Genomic DNA, 26,881 nt, shown 5'->3' on the forward strand with positions numbered 1-26,881 from the left:
AAAAATATGCATTATTATTTTGCACGCCTTAAATATTACCGTGTTATATAGATCAGTATTTAAACCTCGAAAATGTCGCATTAGGTAGCTAGTTAAAAAAAATAGACATAATAACATTGTTATTGATAACAAAGAAAACATTTTGATATATATTATAGGTAATAGGGAACCATTCTGTAATCAAAGCAATTTCTGAAACAAATTACTTTCGTACACAGAAAATAATATCAAAAACGTAATTCCTTGGAAGATATATTGTACTAAAATAGTTGGGTTAGCAGCCGACGCCTAGATTCCTTTTATCATATTCTAGGTTTCAGTCGTACAAAAGATCTGCTCACAATACGTACGAATAAAGAGCTCTTGTTTTAAGGACAAAGTCGCAGTATTTCACTGTATTATAGTGACCGTGTACAATTATTATGGACCACACTTCTGTAATCTAATAATAACAAATGAAAATAAACTTTGTACAATATATATAAGGTTAAATTTTGCGGAACACACTTTTCAGGCCCTTTCAAGTCAGGTAATAATAAAATAAGAGATTACATCTTTGCGTAAGTAACAATAGGGCTCGTACTTATTTTATTAGGGTCGGGTTTTGATGGGAAAATAAATTTTATGTCAGTGATTGTAGAGTACAATTTCGTTATGATGTTTTAAGGATTTGATTATTACAGAGTTGATTTGTTGTGATAGGTTGTCTTTTGTTTTAGCGTTTCATACGCCACCTGTTCGATTGTAAAGGATATTTAACAGCGAGTGTTAATAGGTAGTAGATTCGTAAAAGGGCAACCAATTAAATGATATATGATATAGATTTACCAATTAACCTGTTAAGTCTTTAAATTGATAACCTTTATATTCTGATAGATTAAGTATGTTCCTCCTAGCTGTATCTATCTACTAATTGGGTTAATTTAGGTCCAATATTTTAGTCAGCTATTTTCCTGAAAGAACAACTTATTTAATATTTATGAAATTATATGTTTCTTAAGACCTTTTTAATAAATTACATAATTGAAAATAAATGACTTTTTATGTATTAGAATTTTATAATCTTTACTTTAATTTAGTTTGAAATAATTAATAATATTACATATGGCGAGGTAAATCCTTCGTGTGTTAAATATTTGTATAAATATGACTTAATCGAATGAAGTACATGGTAGTAAATATAATTACAGAACATATTTATAATTAGTTGTGGCTTATAAATGAGTTATTAATTAAGTAATTTTCGTAATTGGATAATATGTGGCGTAATATGGTTAGTACTTCGTACATAATTAAGTCTATAAAGGTAGAGAAAAAATAATGTCAACTGCATAGAAGTTTGCAAAATATAAAACTCCTGAATATTTGTCGATTTCTTGACCAAACAATTATATTGTAATACCCTCTTTAATTTGCTATCATAATATGTTCTTTGAGTTTAGTCTTCTTAAATAAAGCAATTCGCTTTATTTAAGAAGTGCAAACCCACAAAAATTGACGTCTTAGCGAACGAACAAGATCGTAAAATGTCAGTGTTGATCGACGACGAGAATTTTACGAATAATGGAAAATATTTATATATTATATTTATTGCTGTGTAAATTATAAGGAGGGCAAAGCAAATGTTTGCCAGGTGGCAATTTCAGGAAATAGAAAATTCATAATACGCGTGTCACAACTTAAGTAAATACAAAATCATTGAATAAAAATTATAAGCCAACTTATTGTTTATTTATACCTATTATTTTCAATTTTGGATCATGTTAAAATGTCTCTTAAGTATCTAATAGAATTAACTTGTCCTGGCAGATGGATATCGTTTGTTAATCAAATAAGATGCTAAAAAATAAAAAAGTATTACTGAAATGTTATACGACTTTATATTTAACTTTACCTATTGAATGATTGGATCAAATGTTGGGAATGAATTTATATACTATATATACACCGAACATCTCAATTGTTAAAGCTTTAACATTTTTGGTGAGTAGACAAAACTTAATAAATTATAACCTCTAAAGAATTAGATAAAACATTATTTTAAATAATAATAAAAAAAAAATTATCAATTCTCTTGCAGAATAATGTTTCGTTAAGTAAAAGAGACGATTTCGAAATTCCTTTAAAAAAAACAAAACACAATCTTGTGCAGTTATAATGAAAAAAAATTATGGCTTTTACAAGTTCTATTTACAAAATTTCTAATACTAATCAACTGTGACTGTTAAAGAGATAGAAAGGACATTCGGAGCGAGAGAAAGAGACAGATAACCGTAGGAGTTTCGTCGTAAAAGTTATTTTACCTGATGGGTTGAAATCGTTCGAAACGAAAGAATATTTTTTTTATCCATTATTTACTGAACTGTTTGTTATAAGCAACGTGTAATAAGCGAACCGAATGATTGTATCAGGATATCAGTATTTAATAAATAATTTGTAGAATATATTCTAAAGTTTAACACTTTCTAATGACTACTTTTACGGTTGTTTGAACGTATGGTATAGATAAAAACATATATTCACTATCTACAGATAGTATAATTCAACTTAACAAACTGTAGTAAAATGTTGCTTTTTAAATAAACCCTAGCAATCATTACAACACTATTTCAATAAAATACCAACCTTTACATATTACACTGCAACAACTTTGAAGTTTGGAGCTCGTTCCAACATGCCGCTTCACTTCGAATTGGTGGATGCCTATGTAGTAAATTTTTTTCAATAGGTACATGCAAATTCCTACGATGTTTCTGTTATACAAAAGATACTTAATGAACTATATAACTATGGACCATATTTATAATTTGTTATCTTAGTTCAAAGAATTTGTAGGTAAGTATGCAAGAAGTGAATCGTTGCTTACATTGTCTATGTACTCTCTTTCTCTCATTGGGTCGAGATGTAAGTCACTTTTACCTGTAATTATACCGTCAACATGCACGGACTTCTTAATTAATGCAATACATAATATATCTATTAGTATTCCCGACACTATTCCACGCGGTAATCACTTGTATTGTTGCAAATTTTAATTCTGTTTTTTACATATATTGAATCTCGTAATGTAACTTTTCGATAATATACATACTTATCTAAAATTATAAAGTAAACTGTTTTACGTCTTAAGTTTACCTTGACGTCAAGATAAGATGATTGACAAACTTATTTTCTATTTATACGATGTTAATCTTTTAGCATCTCCGAAGTGACCCGACCAAAACACAAAGGCTTAAGGGTTGATCTAAATTTATCTTTGACTTTGTTGACTAAATAGCTCTGTATATACTAATATAACAAACAGATTGTTCTATATTTAAGTGTAAGTCCATGTTAAGATATATATAAGAACGTGTAGGAGATTTGGTCAACATTGTTGTATTGACAAAAAGTTAAACAACCCTCTTTATGAAGTAAATAAAATATATTATGAAAAATGCGCGTGTAGCAAGAAGAACAACTTCAGAAGAAGTGAATCTTCTTACAATATCCCTTTCTCTTTCTCTCTACTTCATATCTTGCTTCTCTCCTCCCTCTCCTCAACGCGATCGAAGGCGCAGGCGGACACTAGTTCTAAATACATCAATTGGTTACTGTATGAAAAATAAATATGATGAATGATTTTTTTTTATTTCTTAGTCAGGTAGTCATTCTCTTGTGAAGATTTTTGAAAACCGATGTAAGTATAAAGTCTTCTATATATAATAAAAATTAAACGATTAAATTATTCGCGACATAATATATGTATTTTATAAATAAAATTAAAGTAATAAAACTATAGAAATAATTGTCCATAGTTTCCAAAATCATTCAATAGATGGCGCTAGAACCTTAACATTTGAATGGATTCATAATATACAATATTTTATAGTACGCATACATATATACAAAAGGTTATTATATAAGAGATTTCTATAACAATATTATTTAATCAACGTGTAATGAATTCGTCGTATATTCGGTAATGTTTTCTGGGTCAGCGGGACTTTGTGGGAGCATTTGAGTCAGGGGCATACGAAAAACAATATACCTACTTATATTTATTTTTATCACAATGCGTTTTACCGCTAACTTCATATGATATTGTCTTACTAATTAACATTTTAATTAAAACGAATAAGTCACATAATAATTATAAGTCTTCCAAACCGTGTTATGATAATTTATTATTAATAATGATTACATATTCAAGTAGTTTAACGTTTACAATTAATATCTTAAAATGTAATTTAAATACTTTATTCTTACAGGCACACGCGATATATTTGAAGGCATAGATTTTTCTGATTTTAGAATACCTCTTTTTCTGAAGTACCTCACCTTTGTATGCGTATTGCGTATTTCGCCTTAGAATACTGATAGCGTTCACCTGAAAAACGGGCATCAAATAAAGTATTTTGTTCTTTCGCCTTGTGACGTTGTGTTATTGCAGTGATATTTCAAATAAATGTTAATACAAGGTTACATTCATTAAAATATGGCGACAATGATTCCACAGAAGCTGTCATGTCAATCTTCTATTTTTAAAATATTTTAAAAACAGACAATTTAAATACTAATTATGACTCGTTACGACCCGACACTAAATCAAATGAGGTCTAAATGGCAAAACGCTTAAGCAGAGAAATTAAAAAAATAAATAAACCCGTCATAATTAGCTTATTCCTGTTGGTACTATAATTTATCACAGTAATATATTATTACTTATGACTTTTTCGTAATAAATATATGTAATAACTATAACTTATTTTTAAAAGAAAATGCTCTTACTGTTTTAAGATTCGTTTTATACTCTATTATTCATATTTATTAACAGTTTCATCTTGTAATAGACGCTGGTTACCGACAGCCATTAAGCACGTCGACACAGAAGTACGAGTGTAAGTGAAAAAAATAAAAAAAATACAGAAACGGATACGGGACGAGTGAAGAATGCATGGCGATAGTGATGTGAGTCATCCCATCATTGGCCACCACGAAGTTGTCATTTCCACCCTTAAAATACCTCCCGACCAATCAAAAATCGATCCTATTACCAAAACATAAGCGTTACAAAAAAGGCCGAGATTAATCGGTCAATGTAACGAGCTTTTACCAAATTAATCTGCTATTACCAAAATACGCATAGACTTATTGTTATGCGATTTTGAATCTTATTCGAAGGGATTAAAGACTGCGGTGAAATTGATTTCATTTTGTCGACTACGGATGTATTTTGTCGTCAATGTAACAGAAGTTTAGACTACATTCCGCTCGTGATAGCTGTGGTATTGTTCTTGCATTTTCAACGTTGTAAATTAAAGTTTAAGTAATCAAGTTATGACAAGGCCGTTAAGTTAGGGCCTTGGAAAAACAAAAGCTATGAAATGTTATAACATTCATTTAATTATCGCACGATTGGTAGTTGGTGAACTTATACATGTGTGAGTTAGATCTTATTGATTCTTGATTTTTCAATTCAATGGTCTCGAGATTTTTTTACCAGGTTTATAGACATTGTCCTGTGTTTGTAATCATTTTATATATGGTTTCAGTTTTCGTACCTTTGCTAAGATTTTTGAACGTAATTTGTTACGTTTTGGATAACCGCCATAACTATATGCCGGAGGCGCTGCTCGGTTCTACATAATACATTTTACGTTAGCATAAACGTGCTATGAACGTGTGCGTATGAAACGCATTATGGGCATTGATTTAAAAATAATATCACTGCTTGAAAAACAATGAACAAATATTTGTTAATTAGTATGTGATTAATTATTCGTTTTTTAGTACTAACAGCTGAGGTAACGTAGTGATTATGACACGTGAATAACCCAAAATTGTGGGCTTCATCGAATTTTCATGTACTTCTTTTTTATGATTCATTTTATGGTTGGTGTTGAAGAAAAATCGTGAGGAAACCTGCATTTGTCGTATGAAATCATGCATGTACCAACCTTCATTGGAGCACCGTGGTGAAGCTCCAAGCTATGTCGTTTCGATCGTTTATATTATATAGCTTAAATTTTAAGCTGTAAACTTTTGTGTAAGATCTACATATTTAATCAATTGGCTCGTCATAATACGAGTTACGATATAAAATAAATTTAATTAAAACTTTATTAAGAGCAACCGAATATTTTAATATGAAACACGGCTTCGAATAACATGTATGCAGCATGATCCTTTATGATTTGCGCTAATTGGCTGCAGGGGTATTTCGTAGGATTCGTTGAATTTACTCTTCCACTTCGCTTTTCGAATATTTTTAATCTCTATTGACTGATGTATTCACGTTATATAAAATTATTTGTTATTGGTAATTAATTCATGTAAGTATGCATTTCTTTAATGAATATATTCAATAGGTATTTTGATTTTAATTAAATATAATAAATATTTATTTCACTTGTGTTACGTCGTAGAACAGTTCAACCGAACCAGCTCATAAACCTAACCGTGAGTGTCATAAGAACCGATTTTTATTTATCGTATCTATCGAGCACGTATGTACACGTAAGAACACGTATATCATGGCAGAAAGTAACCCACCATTCGAAGAAGATTGGCATCAGGAAGGTCTTGTAAATGACCGGGAAATCGTATGGTGATGGTAATTAAAATCTATTTCAATTTAATTTTTTATTATTAACATATAAACTTAACGATAACTTAATATACTTAGTATTAAATTAACATGCATATTATTTAATAAATATATAAACAGTTATTGTTTTCCTTTGTTCGTGTATATTTTGCTTGACACAAAATGTTCTACATGAGAATTTTGTCGCGCGTCATAATCGTGTGATTTAAATATAATCCATTAAACTTGTTGTTATATAAACGAGATCGAAAAAGAAGGTACCGATTGTTGTGTGGAAGCGAAGCGATTATCTTTTTATACTTATATTTTTTTTAGCAAAGTGATTTAAGTCGCGTCTTACTATTATATATTTTATTTAAGGAGTCATAATTATATGACATTACCACTCTAAAGATTATTAACAATTTTGAACAGGGTAAGGTGTCGCCACCCTTTGTAACTAAGATGTTAACTATGTAACTTGAGCTTGTAGTTTCACCGATTCCAATAACCAACAAATCTGCATTCATACGCTAATACAAAATATTGCTGTTTGGAAAAACAATAACAGTGTTAGTTCTACCTAGGAATAATGAATAATAGTAACTGTGCAATCTTTTTAAGCAGTAGTAACCTTTAGACGTACACCCGGGTGCTGGTCATATGTGAGGTTATGTGGGATTCCTATCCACTATAAATCACTATAACATCTTCGCCTCGAATCGAAAAGGTTCCGGAGTCGTGTCGATATAACGCATACGCGGGCCCCTATCGTACTGCGCTTCGCTCATGACACGGCGGAGCTCTTCTCAGGGGCTGAAAGTGATCTCACCTCGATCTCGAAAATTCATTATTGAAATATTTCTAGGTATTATAAACCAAAATTATTTAACAATTAGTTAAGCGGTTAGTGTGTGTTATTAAAATAAGCGTATCGCTAACTCGCTAGGCTCTTATAATCGATTTAAGATCATTCATTACTTTTCCTGTCTAGACTTTTATTCGCGCAGTATATTATATGCATATACGTTCGTATAACTCTAAACTAAAAAGGTTAACAAAGAAAGAACGTCTCAATTGCTTTAAACAAAAGGGCTCCTAATTTTGTAGAGACTTACAAGCGTTGGCTTTAAAGCGGGATATGAATTGATTTCCTGATAAGGCTATGTACATTTGAACCTTTAACAACAATAATATCTCCATCTGTTTAAGAATAAACATCAATAAACAATACTATCTATTTTGTTTGTCTATGCGCATTGAAAAAGATAAATAAAAAGTCCATAATGTTGCATTATACATATTATATTTTATATTGAAATTCGTCGCGTTAGTTGTTTTTTTGGTATTGTGATATATGTAAGTATTTGTAAATATTACTTTTTTTCAAGTAGCAAATATACGCATAATTAAAAAATCTTTTTTTTTTTAGTAAAGAAATTACAAATACCTACTAATTTTTTAAACTGTGTCTTTGGTTTGATTTCTTTTCTATACAATCTGTAATTAAACGTGATAAAAAGTCATTCAAGTTCACATATTGAACAATATATCATTAAATCGAATTTAATAAACACTCGGATACAGGTTGATAAACTTAAAACTGAAAAAGAAATAGCAATACGTCACGATATAATTAATTAACGAGTTTTAAATTTAAATATAGAACATAAATCATAGACAAATAATTTTATATTTAGAACAATAACATGCAATAATATCCTATGCTCGGATCATGTCAGCTCTGCTATAATACCAATATCTATAATTTATGGCATGAAGTCTATACCTATTGGGTATGTGTATTTTTACGTCACGTTTGCTACTCCCCTTCTTATATTGTTCTCGATTTAGCCGAGAGGAAGGGATTTCAATACGACTTTGTTTTTATCTACCCAAGCTCGTATACGCGTCATACTGTTTTTGATATTTGCAGCAAGTTATTATATAGAGAACTAGTTGAAATATTTAAGAAACTATATTAATGTAATTGTATTTATATAAATCATTTTTATATTTTATAAAACTGACAAGAAGAAGGTTGTTGCCAATTTTATATAGTAAAAATGACCTGGAAGCCGTTTTATAATCCTACACTATACATTTATTGACATTTAATATGGTATGTACGTAGGATATACGTATCTAAGTAAGATGTAATTGTTTTAAAGTCGATATAAATATTTGTTCTTAAAACATACATTCATAGTCACATCTACATACAAATATATATACAGACATACATACATTTTACACACATATACAAATAGAAATACATTTCTATAAACACAAAGCTTCGATCTTTCCAAACCAACTTGAAGATTTGTAAGTATTTCCATTAAAAATTCGGCCTTCTACAGTAATTTCCAAAAGTATAAAAACTTATTGCTTGTGAAAGAATGTTAAAACAAGAATTATGTATAATCTGTGTCTTATTATTGACAATTTCAGACAATGTGACTGTGAATACATTACGCAAAGGTTAATCAACCCGGGGTGCATAATTATACATAGAGCAGGAACTTTATAGATGAGGCGAGATTACTGCATATTGTAAAAATATTGACTTGTCAATTTTGTTTCGAAAGTACGTTTAAAAAATGTGATTGAACTATTTTCTATTTATTTTCATATGTATAAATACGGTTTTAAATAATATATAGAACAGACTAAAAAAATCAAATTTCAACATTTCAACAAAACAAATTTATATTGTTGTGTTGTTGAATCAAAATTTATTTATTAACAATGATGGTAGAAAACTCCGTTGAAAAATGGTCCGTTAGTAACTCATCAATAATAATAATGCGAAACAGTAATAACTTGTATTTTTGTGTATTGGCTTGAAGTATGAGTAAGCTAGAGGAATTAAAGCCACAAGAGACATTGTAGATCCCATAGATACATATTTAGCGGCGCATCTACCGTGGAAGAAATTCAATAATATCTATTTTTTCACTATTTAATAAGTTTAGATTATGTTTATATCTAGAAGGAGTGTCGCATCACAAAAGAAAATAAAAATGGGCCAACTTTATTATCTTGGTGTGCGTGACAACTTCACTTGACACTCCCCAAACGTCATGCTACTTCACTAGTGTGCGTGTACTTAGTGGCCATCATCTTGCCACTATTTTTTTTCGACGGGATCTCTACTTTGACACATAAATCATAAAAGCTATTGTGTTTAAAAACTAGATTCAACTTTATTAATATCCATTGTAAAAGGAAGATCATAATATTATCAGAATGACTGAAATTTACACACATTTATTATTCAGTTTTATATATTCATTTATTTTTACAACAGACACATTCGAGTGTAAAAAATACTCGTATTGAATAATAAAAAAAAAATTTTTTAATTCAAAAAACTAATTTTATAAGTATAATTTGTAAATTTTCTTTGTTTCAGAAATAAACTATTCGGAATGTTTGAATTGCAGTTAAATTGATTCCATTGGTATATTACAAAATTATATTTAGTCCTGTAGATAGATTTTATAATGAATGATATTTTACTACTCTTTTATTGTTATAACAATTGAATAAAAAAAAATAGGATAATTGCAAATAGTTTTATATTCCCAACCAGAGAGTTCATGCCCCCGCGTTATAAAAGTAGTTCATATAATCTGTGTTTCCTTACAGGATAGATCATCCCTAAACTAAGGTCAGTCAACCCGCGGTGCACCGCTGCATCTCGCGAAGGGAGAATGCAAAGGAAATGTTTAAACCACTATGTGTTGGGGTGACAATATGAATTTTAAATGTCAAACAACGACATCTCCCGTTGGATGGGCTTTATGTATACGATCATTGCGTTGTTGATTCACTCGATGGATCTCTCGCAAATTAAAATTTTATTGTTAGCCTTAATTGTCTATTATTCAATTCGATTTTATAAATAATTAAACTAAAGCGATTATTTTATTATAGTATTAAAACATATTTATGGATTATATCGTTTTGTTTTATGTTTTGATTAATATTATGGACAACTCAATATAAAAAAAAATACTTTAGGAAACTGAATAAAATATTTTAAAATGAAATATTTTATTTTTGTAGTCAGTGTTCATAATATTTAAAAAGGTGTGCCCTAGCTTGGCCAAGATACATATGCATTTGTATATTTTTAAGTTATAGTTAAATGCATGTACCATTATATAATTCGGAAGTTGGTTGTTTTATACAATAGTAAATGTTGTTATATTAAATTTTAGAAGACGAATGAGACAGCGCCTCACAGAAAAACAAATGAGTCTCCATATTTTTAACCCTTACTGTTTGGTTTTTTCTTTTGTTTAAAATGGGACCACACGAGTGCAAAATTACATCAAACCACTAATATACAATCTATTAGTTAAAAATAAATTCTCAATGTCACTTTAAAATCAACAAAGATATCAAGTAAATGATATTCAAACTCTTATCATCCCTACCCTTACTAAATTAAAATGGGACAACGCATGATAGGTTTATAATCGCTAAAATCCACAACTTTTACTAGGCGTAGGTTATCTTTTAGGTTAAAATTGGTCCGTTCCTGAGCTATATCTCTATAACTTATGGTAAAAAAAGAAATGTTCACAATAGGCGAGGAGAATGAGAAACAATACTCAACAAAAATTAAGGCAGAATTGATAACCTCTATCTGAAACACTTTTCGAAGTCGGCTTTACTTTATTTACAGTTTTGTGTTCGAAACAACCGGCGTTCTCCAAATCTTAGTTTCGCGCCAAAAACTTAAAATCCGTTCCGTATGTCCACCCTACTTATGGTTCTATGGGGTATCGATTATTCTGCACCGCGCCGCCGCACCGCGTCCCCTTCATCTCCACCTAGCGATCCTAAGGCAAAAACACATTCAATACGTTGCGATCTAAAGCGCAACAAAATATTGCCTCTCACTCTAGAGCTAGTTTATTTTAAATAAAATAATAAAATTTAAGTCGTTTATGTTAACCGTCTCTTAAAATTTAGCGTCAGCTTTTTAACGAATGCATATTTTATCGGATCTTTTAAAGTAGAGATTTTATCTATAATAAAATAACCTTTTTATATTTAATGAAATTGTCTATGTTTCAAAAAGAGAAAGAGAAGCACAACGATTAGTTTATGACGTCACGTAATAAATAAAGTGACAATCTAAATTTATGTCGTTCCATAATAATAATAGATGGACTGTATTAATAGAGACGAGCTCATTCAGTTAAAAAAAACTCTATAATATTTTTTATAAAAAATAAATATGGTGAAGTGAAAATCAAGTGAAGTGTATTAAATTGATTTGTTTAGTAGAGTTTGACCTTTATTTCCTTACCAAGTATAAATAATTTCGCGCCTTACCGCTTCTCAATTGACGTGTTTATTTTATAAATTCGTCTGTGATGGCGGTCATTAACATTTTTTGCGAAGGCAGATAGCAGTTAAGACTTATTGTGTTAGCCAAGAAATTAATTGCAGTTCCTAATGTTTAGAAATATTTGTTATTATGTATTTCATTTTTATAAATGAATATGATGATATTTAAATATAAAAAAAATATTTTATTATTTTGTACCGAAAAATACATTAAGTAACCTTGTCTTCGAGAAAGTTGCTCCCAATAAACGTTTCCTTTCTTATTTTTTGTATTTTATATGTTATTCTTTAAATTAAGAACACGTTTTCAAAGCATATTAAACTATACTCGGAACTTCTTTATATCTTTATAACCATAGACTAAAGAGTACATTGTAAATTAAAGATAATTTTTTGATAATATGTCAATTTCAACTTCTTCAGACGCGGATAATCATTATTTTTGATGTTTCGTTTGAAGTAGAATATTAATTATTTATTAATACATGTAGCAAAAGCTCAGCGCGATCTCGTGTGTTCGTACTTTGCTGATAACGCCTAGCGTAGCGAAATTATGTTTCAATATACTATCTAAGCTTTTTCAAATATAATTTTGTTTAAATAGAAAGGATATTTTTACTTCATATGAATTTTCCTCAGAGTATTTTTTAAAATATCTTTTATACTTGCATAAATCCTTTTTTGTTGTTAAGTTTTTACCTCGGAAGGAATTAGTCTGGTGGTATCATTGAAAATGGGTAAGCTACAAATATATATAAGGTAATTTGTATTTTATTGCTATCTTTATTTTTACATTCGTTATCTCACTCACTCTAAGCACGAGTTTCATTCATAGTGATACAAACCGATAATTTAGGGAGGACGGACTCGCTACGAAAATGCATAGATGTAAGTAAATCTTTACAATAAATCAAAAACATATTAATAACTTTACAAAACAATTGATTAAATAAAATTATGTTAATATCGGAACTGATTATGCATATGTCTAGATAGAACGTGTTGAAAAAAATAGTGGCCAACAGTTAGCCACTAAGTACACGCACACTAGTAAAGTTGTATCATTGTATGACGTTTGCTGAGTGTCAATCACGCACACCAAGATATAAAAGTTGTGTCTTTTGTTTTGGTTCGTTTGTAGTGCGACACTATCTAGATATTTAAATAATCTAAGTCATGTCAATAAATTTGCTAAATCATGATTAAATTTAATTGATACCGATTAATAGAGTTTTTGAATTTGAAATATGTACTATTAATTAAATCAGTCGCTATTAACGTGCGGGCATTATGAAATAGGTGTCGTTCATAACAATACACTTTAAGCCACTTCCAGACAGTTTGCAATAATATTATATTTTATCATGTCTATCAGTTTTACTCATACATTGTGCGTGTAGGACAACAATTATCGATGTCTCTTTCTGTCAACAGTAATTTAACTTTGGAAAGAAGAAAACAAAACATCGTGTCACCCTTATTTACACGCTTTATAATTACTGTTATACTGTGATTATTAGTAATGGTTAAGTAGGTTAATATCGTATCCATTTTATTTGCGCCAATAGCATGCCTTTATTTACGTAGTATATAAAAACTTTATCTGTTACAAAAAAAAAATTTTGTTAATAATATATAAATATCTATTATTGATCAAAAACCTAAAATCCGAGTTTAGTAGATTAAATGATAAAACTAAACTAACAAAACTATTATTTTATTTTTATTTACTCATTTAAAAGTCATCAGAAATATCGAGTTCCTACAGATAATAAATACCTGTATCTCCATTCAAAATACTACAAACAAATCGGTGATATATCAGCACGCTGTTAAAATGTATTGTGTATTTAAAACCATCTGTCGCATTGGTCGTCTGGAATCATGAATCCACCCGATCTATTTGTGTTCTTTTTTCAAATACCTATATCATACCTATATCATATACTAAAAAAAAACTTTTATTATTATCATTGCCGTGTTCTTCCTAGTTTATCAGGGGTTTATAAAGTCAATAATAATTATATAAACTTAATACCCGGCGTTGGTATGCCTTGCAACGCCTCTTTTTTTACATATACTTATATATAAAATCAAATATATACTATATATATGTATACCTAGATCTGTTCACCACTATCAAGTGTATAGTGGATATTAGAGAATTATCTGTATTACAGAATTGTCGCTCAAGGTTTTACAATTTTTTTTTTTTATTTACGTATTCATATATTTTTTAAATAACGATAATAAATGAAAAAGATGAAAAATTATACTAATCATTTGAACGGTGCTCTACCGTAGACGTGCACATAAATATTAATATGCAATCGACATCATTTGTTTTTAATATATTATCTGATTTTTTGAGGGATTTGTCTATCTTTTATCTTTTGTTATTAAATAAATAAATATATTTCTCCTACAGCAAATTTTACATGCACTAATGATTCTATGTTATAATAATGTTACATAAAATTATATATATGTGTGTGTGTGTATTAGTGTAAACAAACATCAGTGTTAGAATGTTTATGATCATTTAGCCGGAAAAAATCCACTGTTGCACAAGAGATTCCTAAGAAGAAGGATCTACACAACAGCCGGTCTTGCCCTACCCACATTCGGTGGCTACTCGCGATCCTAACTAGATCGTCAGTTCACATTGTAGCCTGTCCATGCTGCAACTTTTCTGCCCCAACCACTGTTGTCACACGTTTTTAACTCGTTTTGTCCTTTAGATTAAAGAAGATCTGCTGTTAAGTCAATTTCTATGCGAGACGAAGCCGACATCTTCATTTAACTCTTAAAATCTATACCACCTATTTCGAAAAAGTACCCAATATGAACCGGTAAAGGATATTATATTATTATTAAGTAAACTATCGAACGCCAGACTTAGGATTTACATATTAGCGCTTTCTATTCTGGCACAGTAACGTCACCCCTTGTCATAACCATACATTGATTGCATATTACAATTATTACGAAACCTTGCTATTTATAATTGATTGAAATAAAGTTATCAATACTATTTTTGTATTCTAAAGTTTATATCATTATTTTTTTTCGTGTTATTAATATATTGTTAGATCTTGAATATATATATAAAAATATTAACTATTCAAAAAAACATTCTAAAATTATTCATAATCAAGTAAATCATTTTTATATGAATTTTAAAGCTTCATTATATTGCAAACCTGGTTTCGTTTTAGTTCGATATGAAAAACTTATTTTAAAACCGAAATTATTTAGGAGTTATAGTCGATGTATTGAAATGTGTGTCAAGAGACGGGAGACATTGACCCGAACTTGCAAAACCTCTTCGGCTGTACTAAACCAGTTGGTGGCGGTCCATCTAACGTTTTTTATTGTTATTTCTTATGTTTTCGCGATCGTAATTAGGATACTGTATAACGTGTTATATGTTTGATATTTCAATGATTGAATGGATTATTATAGTATTATTAATTTAGTATATATATGTTATAAGTAAATGATTTTGTATAGTATTAACTAATGTAAGGAATACGTGCAATATCATTTAGCGTCTTCGGAAATCATAAAATTATCAACTTTTAAAATCAACATAAAATGAACAAAAGACTGAAAAATACCTAACTTTAGTTTTTTAATTAAAAGGTTATATATGTACCAAATAAAACCGTCTGAAGTCTGGTATGAGAAAGTTGTTTAACACGTAATATAATCAAAGTGCAGTATTATTACAGCAATTTAAGTTAGGTGGCTACATTGGTTCATTTCTTTAGCAAGTGTATGTATGTTTATGTGTGTGTCTGGTCTTTGTAAACTGAAAACATTAAACGGTATTTCAAATTCTTATTTTGAATCGAGCATAATAATTACAATCACAATTAAACGATTGATGCGTACTGCGTTAATACTTCCTACTAAATGTACCATTTATTTTTATCGTATATGCTTCTAAAATATATTGTTTTATTTTATTTTATGATAGAGGTAGGTGCGATCCCATGGCGCCCACCGATGAGACGGAGAGGGTACCGCTGGTTTTTTAGTGGGTATTCCGGTGTGCCGCTAACTTCTTGGGCACCGGCGAGTCCCACAAACCTCCCCACTTCCACGTGGGGGAAACGCATAACGCGTTATTCCAGCGATAAAAAAAAGGCGGACTCTGGTGGTAAGTGGTGGAAGCCCTTAGACAATGGCGCTGTAAGGAATATTAACCATTCCTTACATCGCTAATGTGCCAATAACTTTGGTAACTAAGGTGTTGTGTCCTGTGTGCTTGTAGTTACATTGACTAACTCACCCTACAAACCGGAACACAACAATACTGAGAACTGCTGTTTGGCAACAGATGGACTTGCACAAAGCCTTACCACCAAGAAATCCTTAATATTTTGTAGCCTAATATAATTAACTATGACAGATGTGTATAATCAACAGGATGAGTTTATTTTAAAACAATCGGCGTCAATGTAACATGCGATCGTTTAATGTACGCCTCATGTCTTTGTGTTCTAAATGTTTTTGGAAACATCCTGTAATACAATTTTAATAAAAACGATATGAGTTAAATGTAAGTATTACCTCTTATAATATGTCTTAGAAACTATGAAAAAAATATGTTTTTACCTACATATAACACAATTTATTTCTTTGTTAAATAATCAAAACTGTTTTCTAGGTATATTAATAGAATATACCTATTTTTGATAGTTTAACATACATGGATTTTCTAAAAGCGATTTTAAATAAATGTGACTTTACTTAATCAGTATTGGATGCATATAATAAATTGTATATCGTACAAGTCGGTGAAGCTGTTTTTGAGTAATTGGTAAACATACATACGAGAAACATCCGTTAAAAATTCACCCTTTCCTTACGATCGCCATTGTACATTATGTAAAAGTCGGTCAATAACAACATTTTCTTAATGCCCTATAAAAATTCACGATACAATCTAAAATACAATTATGGAAAAATGACTCTCACACGAAACACGACTCTTCCGGGATATTAATTTGTTCGTCCCTTGTTATAATTCAGTATTCGTTTACGGAATTTATAATATTGTATAATAGAAATAATTTAATAAAATCGCTAATTGAGGTTTGTCCCTACGATTAAATGAGCTTCTAATAGATATATCAATATTATTTTATTTAAAATCGTTAATCGAGAGCAAATGGGTCACCTAATGGCTAGTGGCCACGGCCCGTTGACCCCGCATACGTCAATGCGCCAGCGACCTTGGCAAGTAAGATATTATGTCCCTTATTCCTGGAGGTATGCTTGAAATCGGAACATAACAATAAGATTAATATTTTATAGCCCTACCGCAAACATCTATCCGTGTTACGTAGTGAGCAATTACGTCACAGCTCCCGTGTGATGTGATACAATTATTACAATATTATCCGCTTTAATAAATAAACAAAACGTCATATTCATGAGCAAGATACCAATATTTGTAATATGAATTTATTGGTGATATAGATTCAATCGTTCGCACGCTTACACTGGCCCACATTCCCTTAAGTGGATTTTTACAACCCGCGGCGAGAGGAAAACAAAAAATACTTAACGAAATGTAGGATATTTGATGAATTTGTTATTAAGTGTCACATCTATACGGGGAAACGATTAAATTCTACGTAATTTTAATTCATCTGACTCTATAATTAAACAAATATGTATAATTAAATAGACATGGCCGGTAGTCGATTTAGGAGCGTTTATAATGATCTAGTTTTTCTTATATAAATGCATGAATTCTAGAAATTACGATTTCGAGTCCTGAGTTTGCCTAGCGGAGAGAATATCTGCATCTTAAGTACGTATAGTACGACACAATTTAAATGTAGCATCGAAAAATAAAAAATAAAAAATGAATCGTCATTTTGGCGCATGTATTTTTGGTTATATGACATTATTTAAAAATTATTACGTTTGCGTAAAGATCATTTCCACAGAAGAAATAAATAAAGATTGATGATTTTGAAGACGCACTTAATTCGGAAGTGATCGGTTTTACGAATTTTGCCGACGTTACATCTAAGTTGCGTCGTACTATAACCCAGGTTTAAATTGTGGGTTTAAACCCAGGTAAGCAGCACTGTATTTTTTGTTCATCATTTGTGTTTATAAATCACCTTGTGTTCGGCGTTAAGAGAAATCTTAATTTACCCACTAATCCACATTGGAGCAGCTTGGTGGAATAAGCTTACCTAACGTAGCCCTCTCCCCAAAAGATAGGTCTGAATCCAGTAGTGGGACATCTACAGACTGTTACTTTACTTTTCTTTCGATTTTAAGTAAAGTAAGATTTAAAAAATATATATCATAACATAGTAGCAATGTGTATATTTACTCTCAATTTAATTATAAAAACGTTACTCTTACGGAAATGGTTTTATTTGCTGTTTTTTTACTGATATTTAAATATATGTATAATAGAACATCCATATACGCTTAAACACGCTTATAGTATCTTATCTGTGGCTGAGTTTCTTTCGTCGGTTCTTCTCAGGTCTGGGGTATTACTTTTTGAACCAGTGGGAGTTTTTTTTTGTGGTAATTAATTGGTAAGTGTAATGCTTATATTATATTGAATGACCTTATTCTTTGACTTTTTATTAGGAGATAGATTTTGTTTCCGTCTTATTATGAGCGTATAAGCTAGCTTGTATCGCTACAGATCCTGATTTCCATGGTTTACATTCCGGGATTGCAAATATATACAACATTTACTTTTTCTTTTTGCGCCTATTCTTTTACTACAGTATGCACCAGTGTGCCTGCACCAGTGTGCGCACACAAACTAATTACCAGTCATTACGATTAGTTTTCGTGCCCAAAATTGTATTATAATACAACAATCGCAAGTAGTTACTTTTTATTATCATAATTGGAGCGTTCCGTAAGCCTGACACTTTATATTTAGGCGTGTAAAAATGTTATCAAAATACACAACAAATATACATATCATCGCATCATAACTATTATTTGATATTCTAGCGTCCCTAATTAAATTCCGCTCATAGCTCTCATAAAATAGACTAAAATAACGTAGCCTTTATGCGAGGCACTGCTATTTGATGAGGGAATATTCCAGGAAATCGTTTTAGAGGGGCTCGCCATGAACACCGGCAAACCTTCGGTATAATTATAATTACGTTGGTAGAGGAAGAGATATGATTTTTTTTTTAGATTTCTGTGCGTTAATATTTGCCATTAAGCAGTATTTGCCACTTAACGGAAGCAAAAACATTCAATATCTATGGCTTTAAAAGTTGCATATAGATTGTCGTAATACTGATGATGATGGTGATACTACGACGTCGTCCTGACGGATTCACGGTCACATGATCCGATGGGATAGCAAATCTGTCACGACCGGAAAGAGTTCAGGCGCAGGACCAACCGTTACACGGCACGCGAGTGTACACGGTTGCAGTTTTAAGACTCCGGGCTGTTATTGAGAATATTTTACAGAAAAACCCAATCACATTTTATCGGCCTGAACTTGAGTTCGAATTTAGAGTTTCGGGATCTGTGGCCTTATACCTAACCTTTGATCTACGCCAAAAAGGCAGTGATAATACTATAATATTTTTAGAAGTAAATAAATACCTCCGATTTTAAAAGAAACGGCTATTTATCAAGTATGTTCTTACATTACATAAACTAAAAAAAATAACAAACAGCATATTTCAGAAACAATGACTGCAATTGTGCTCCAATCGGAAATAGATCTATATTGGAATTATATTATATTCTTGAAAACCCGATCATCGTCTGACGCAGTGACAGCATAGTTGCTGCCTACGTGAGCCTGTTTTGGCTTCGATATCCAATTCAGCAAATACACCTATATTTATTTCCTTTTTCCTAAATTCTGTCTTTTCTTTGCATAGTATGAAACAAAGTCGCTACCTAACGTCTATACACTTATCGTTACACCTTTTAAACTACTCAACGGATTTTATTGCGGTTTTCGTCAATAAACAAGAGGAGGATTTATATGTACGTATAAACACATCTATATTACAGTAGATAAAAGCCGAGAATTTGAACTTTCCATAAAGATAAGTATTTCACTTTTTATGTACGTTTTTCAATCTAAAAGATTTATAGATACCCTTATATTACCCATGTGAAGCCGGATCGAGCAGCTAGTGTATTATTAAGGCATAAGGAAATAATCGCGTTCTTACTTTACTGTGAATTTGATATAACAACACTTACACCAATTACACTAAACACACTAACGCATAAATAATCTCAGGCATTTCAAGAGGACACTCTTTTGTTATGGTTATTATAATAAATGTTATATTATAAAATTTAACAGTCCTGTTTAACGTAATTGAGAAAAAATATAAGAATAATAAATATAATTGAAATATATTTTTGAACGACAATACATCAAGTAATCAATCTTGATTATTATAATTGAATGTATTAATTGAGCACGTTTCCGTAACCACCAGGAGTTCAATAAAACAGAGCTTATAAATATTTAATATATTCCTATATTAGTTTGACATAATCAGCGATACGTTATATTTGCCATAGAACATTAAACTAACAGACGATACGAATACAGTTGTACAAGTTGTTTTTGCATAGTTAAAGTTAACATATGCATATATGTAGATAAGCACACACCCCTAAAATAACCCTTATGGGTTACAGAGAAAAAAAAAAATTATTATTACTTAAAAATGTCGAAAATGGCTATATAGTCTATATTGGTATATACTTATTTAAATATAATTGTCACGGCAATCGGGTGATAAGTACACGATTGGCGCGTTATAACAAAGCTAATGGTATAAAAACAATCCTTATGATAAACTACATATGTGTGTATCTTTCATAGTGATCGATCAAACGTTGTCAAAGTCTATTAATCTCAATTATATATAATACCATCAATTTTTAAATACAAGAAGTAGAAAACGTAGAAGTTAACGTCAAAGCTATAATATTATATTTTATTCTAAATATGGACTCGTACTGATCTAGAAATTCGAGCCTGCATTTCTATAAAATTATAAATCATTAATTAATTCATATTTATTTTATTTTCAATACTAAATTATGTATACGTTTTCGGAAAAATGCCAATTTTTTATTAGTGCTTCAATTCCGCACGGATTAAACTCTCTCGGACCCCAGTACCGCTATATCCATAAATTGTTCGAGGGCGCGTTTCAAGATTTATATTAATTAGCTTGTCTTTTTGTAACATTCTAGTATAAAAAACAATATGAATACGTTCATAACTTTGAGTTTTCTTCTTAAAATTTTTTTGTAGTTTATAGAAAAGTAATTGAAAGCCATTAATTGTAGTACTTATATGTTTTACAATATTGATAAATTGATATTACTGGATAAAACTCGACACGGTTATAATAAAACCACACATACACATAAATAGTTACTGAGTTAAAGCTCCCGACTTAATCAAGTTTACAAATAAGGTGACCTCTATATCGAGAGCTGTAATTAAAAACTTATGCCAACCGTTTCTGTTTAGAATTATTTCGTTATTGCAATAAAATATTTACTAAATTGATTTATATGTAAGGCGAATTTACATCAATAGAGGTATACCGTGTAAAAAAACTCGAAACTCACCGCAGAACACGAGCGTAAATTGTCAGAATGTGATATGCGACATTAACTGTAATCATTATTAAATTTATATGATACACGTATCAAAATGGCGTATCACTGTACGTCGGTTGTCAAAATTTCACGAGATACGAAGTGAACTCTTACAGAATCGCACCGCAGTTTCGGCTTTGATTCCATTTACGTGTTCATGTTTACTTTTCTCAACGATAAATATGTTAATATAAGTAATTAAATATATGAATGTGTCTGATCTTACTTGTTGTAATTGACATGATTTGATAATTATTTATGTTTACCTACGTACTGAGTTAAATACTAAACCATTCAGTAGTTTTCGCGTGATTGATTGGTACGGGTTTGAGCAAGCCCGTCTGGGTAGGTACCAACCACTCATCAGTTATTGTACCGCCAAACAGCAATACTTAGTATTATCGTGTTCCGGTTTGAAGGGTGGCGAGTCTGCAAGCACTAGGGACATAACATTTTAGCTCCCAAGGTTGGTGACGCGTTGATGTGATGTAAGGAATAGTTAATATTTCTAACAGCGCCAATGTCTCCAATAGACATTTGACTATGGTGACAACTTACCACCAGGTGGCCCAAATGGACCAAGCGTGTACAAATGTGTGGTCAAATGTAATAAATAGACGAACGGGCAAACAACAGACACATCGAACACTCAAAATATTGCTATTTCTAGCGTGTTAGTAGATATTGTTAAATTAAACATACATACAAACAAAAAAGCTTGTAATTGTATACAGTATTCACCTGGGCGCTAATATTTCTGAGTCTGAAAATGAAAACATTTTCAACTTAATATTTTTTCCTTTCATTTAACAACCGTGTCTTTAAATTTTTAATATATATATTTATAGAGGTCAATTCTGCCGACAGACATTTATGTGTAATATTAAATACTAAGCAAGCTAATACCAGACATGCAGAGCAGTGCCTTTATTTTATACTATACAGATTATTCGTTAGTTCTTCACTTGTCAACTCGACAATAATTCCATAATATGACTTTATTTTTATAACAGTCAAAGGAAAAAATCATTAAGCCTAAATAATTAATGTATATCATTATATACATATAACGAAAATATGAACAAATATTAGAATTAAGTATATTTTATGCGTTAAAAAGCTTTGTTTTCCACTCAATATTTTTTCGCTAAATACCAACAATCCATAGCAACTATACAGACAGTGTCGAGTTGTCACAGGCTACATTTCGCCGACCAGTATATTATCGTTGTGAATACCAATTTTCATACCGCTACGAACACGACTGGTCTTATATCGTCGACAAACTCGAACGACAAGCGCAGCTATAAATTTCGCCTTTATAGAATAACACTGCAGATTTTTTGTGGTATTTAAAACTTACTATTAAAATATATCGGATAGAACCCTAATTTTGTCCCGTATTTTATATACATCAAAATTGAGACTATTTTTTTATTTACGCCCAGCGAGGCGAGTCAAAATATTTTTTGAACGAGATCAAAGTTGCAATATTTCTTGTATCTTTATTTTATACTCGAGAACTCATTCCTTTCCCCGACATATAACGATACAAAGCACAGTCGTGGAATAGTTGCTTTTACTACGAACACAGAAATTCCTACTGCAGTTAATTCCAATTAAAAACCCTTTGTAAAAATAACCTTCAAATTAAATCCGTATACTGAACTTGTACAATTATTCTAAAAATATAAATTGTATTATAACCAGCACCAAGCACAGCACAATCGGTTAAACAAAAGCTTGTAAGATATTAAATGAAAGATTTCTAATATGTCATTATTTTAGTAATAACGTTTTATGTTTTGACTTAAAAGTGTGTAAATATTTGAATAACGTTATTAATCCAAACAAATTAGTCAACGTTTATTTAATAAGTGTCTCGGTACTTCGTTTTACAGACCCAGTGACGGTAACATATTTTATTTTGTGCGAAACACTCGGGATTATTCTCTCTCCCGTAAAATGTTCAATTAATCCAGAGACTAGTCGACCGACCAGTTTGTTAGATGCTCGACGGCCTCTATATAATACAACCAGTGTACGTTGAACCGCCACTCCCTTACTGATGTTTAGTAGTGTAGGTATACAAAGTAGGGTCTATTGAAAATCCGCAGCTCTACAAATATCGGTGCTACACAACGGACCGTAAGATTTTACGAAAATTAACTTTAAGGGGTACTTCAATGTAAACCTTTAGGAGATTAGGGTTATCACGTAAGCGTATGTACATTAAGCAGCTTTCGGTCACTCGTGTGGTTTAACTCCCTTACTGAGCAGGAATTTAAACTTTTAAACGTTAAAGTATTGTAGATACATCGACAATCATATACAGAACTCTGAACCTTTACTTATAGAACCCATTTGGTTATCAGGCAGAGATCTTCTAAAGACGGTTGGTATAATTGCTCTTGTACATGATTTCCATGTACAATCAAGAGTATTATTTTTTGTTACTGTTATTACATAAATAAATAACTCTGGTGTTATTATATCAACGTTTTTACCCTTATTAAATCAAAACGGAGCTGTTTAGAGTATATAAGACATGAATCATGTGAAGGGCGTTGCCAACTTGTCATACGCTTACATTATTAAATGACTATAAGTTTAATTTTATTTTACAAATTAAGCATTTGTTGCGTAAAACGTCGTAATACTTGTATGATCGATATCAATTGGTATTTGTCTCAAGCGGAAATCGAACTCGCAACACATGTCATAAAAGGAAGGTATATCCTTTTTTTATCCAGATAAGGTAATTAATGAATTTCGTAGAAGAGTTTGTTTGCAGATTAACATTTTTCTTTGAATTATGAACAGGTTTGATGCTGGTGGTTACGAATGTTTCTAATAAGTTTTTTTTTAATTTTATTTTAGTAATGTCAAAAAGTGGTTAAAAGGTCGAATACATCACAAACTCAATTATGTTATAATTGTCAAAGTTTCTACGGACAAATTCCAATTAAATTGGTATTGACGATCATATTATGAAATAAAATATTGCGACTTATTTTTGATTTATAAAAAATATTAATTTTACTAATACGACTATGGATGCTAACAATATGGAAATCTGTAACTGCCAAAATTGAGAACGTGCCGAAAATCAAAAGTTATAAATAAATAATAAATATTTGACAACATCTCATACTCTGATCCCAAGGTAAGTAGCTAAAGCACTTGTGTTATGGAAAATCAGAAGTAACGATGGTACACCCACACCCAAGACAACATAGAAAACTAATGACCTATTTCTACATCGACTCGCCGGGAATCGAACTCGGGAACCCGGAGTGGCGTACCCATGAAAACCTGTGTACACTACTCGACCACGGAGGTCGTATCAAAAGATGGCCACGAAGTATACGCACACTTGTAAAGTAGTATGACGTTTAGCGAGTGTCAAGCGTAGCCGTCACACACACCAAAATAATAAGGTTGTTTAGTTTGTTTTAATTATTTTGTAGTGCGACACTCTATCTATATATATATATGTCACTGGCGGTTAAAGTTCTCTCATCTCTTGGAGAGTGTTTTGAGCTGGTTCTACTACGCTACACCAATGCAGGTTGGCGGTGTGAATTTTGATAAGAGATCCGTCGTTATCCAGGTCCCAGGTGACATAAGTATCATTATATGGTTAATAAAAACTACAATATAGAATTAATAAATAGTATTAGTAACTTGCCATTGTATGTCAAATTTAAAATTTTCTTACACAGGTTAGTATTACAGTAGCATTTAGCTACATTTAGCTTACAGCGCGCTCGTGTTATGCAGTCGTTTCAAGTGCTACCTTCATACGGAATTACATTGACACAAAAAAATATTATGCGATTGTATTTCATACATTTGTCCATAAGATTTATTTGTATATTTATTACTTAATTTTTGCCAGAGAAGGCCATTTTAAAGGGAGATTTTTCTTAGATCCGATAAATAAGTATTATACGTTATGAAATTTACGTTCTACATTACTAGTCACCTGTAGTTTGTGATTTTTCTCGTACTTTAAGGGTTGATAGTCAGCTCTTAGGCATAAAAGTAATCTATGTATTTCCTTGGAGTTCAAGCTTGCTTCATATCTGCAGTTTAATGGTTTCCCTGTGAAAGAGCAAGAGAGCGATAGAAGCACAGACAGATACTTTTACATTAATAATATTAGTATAGATTTAACGTTGTACGTAACGTTGAACTGTTAAGTTTTTAATGTAAAAAGGTTTTATTTCTATTACGTGCATAAATGCACACCCATTCCTATCTATATTACATCTCATCAAAACTTTTAATTTTATTGGGGCAACAAAATAATCTGGTTAACTTAATAATTTTATTAAATTAGAATACCCGATGTTAATATAAGTCGATCTTAACTAAAGATCAAGCTTCAAATCCAGAAAAATATACTATTTCTCCTGAATAATTTCAGCTGCAGCAGTTAATCTCAAAATAAGCCTTTTTTATAATTGTGTGTGCTGTTTGCGGTACTGGCATTGACATTTGATAATTGTTACCAGTTGGGTGGGCGAGTACTGAGACTTAAACGAAAGGGGACCTCACGCGAATGTTCAGTGAGACGAATGTCCTGAAGGTGTCTCAAGCGAGAATGCACCTCGGCTTAGGATATCGAGATTGTGGCTCTGCGGATCGCGTGAGGAACTCGCGACGACGAGACTATACAAACCGGGACCTAGTTTATGTTAGCGGCAGTGAGTATTGTAAAAGACTAGCTATCAACGTAGGAGATATTGCAATACAGGAGATATTACAAGTGCGTGTAAAATAGTGCAACTGTACACTGTAATACTCACACAAACCGTTGGATAAGACAATCCGTAACGACCAGAGATATCATATCATATTAAATTAACAACTATTAACTATTAAAAGTTTTCTTGACTAAATACCTAGTAACTTATACTAGCCTGACCCAATATCCAGTTAGAAACGTTGAGTAAATATTTCTTGAGTACAACAAGATATATAAATAATTAGACAAGTATCTATATTTACCTCTGACGGGTAACTTATCGTGAAGCCATACAGTAATTCAAGAAGACTAAAATAATGCTCATTATAATAACATGGTTGATTCGTTTTTAGGCTTTATTCGGATACAAACAAACCATGCTATTTTTGTCAGATCTTGCGCAATCATGAATATGGATTTCAGTGGAAGCAATGTTTTATTCATTTAACTTATTTAACAACTAGCTACGCGCCGCAACTTCACATGGATATAAAGGGTTCACCTTTTTTAAAATAAAGAGATGT

This window comes from Vanessa atalanta, chromosome 14, assembly GCF_905147765.1.
Source record: "Vanessa atalanta chromosome 14, ilVanAtal1.2, whole genome shotgun sequence".
NCBI classification, from domain to species: Eukaryota; Metazoa; Arthropoda; class Insecta; order Lepidoptera; family Nymphalidae; genus Vanessa; species Vanessa atalanta.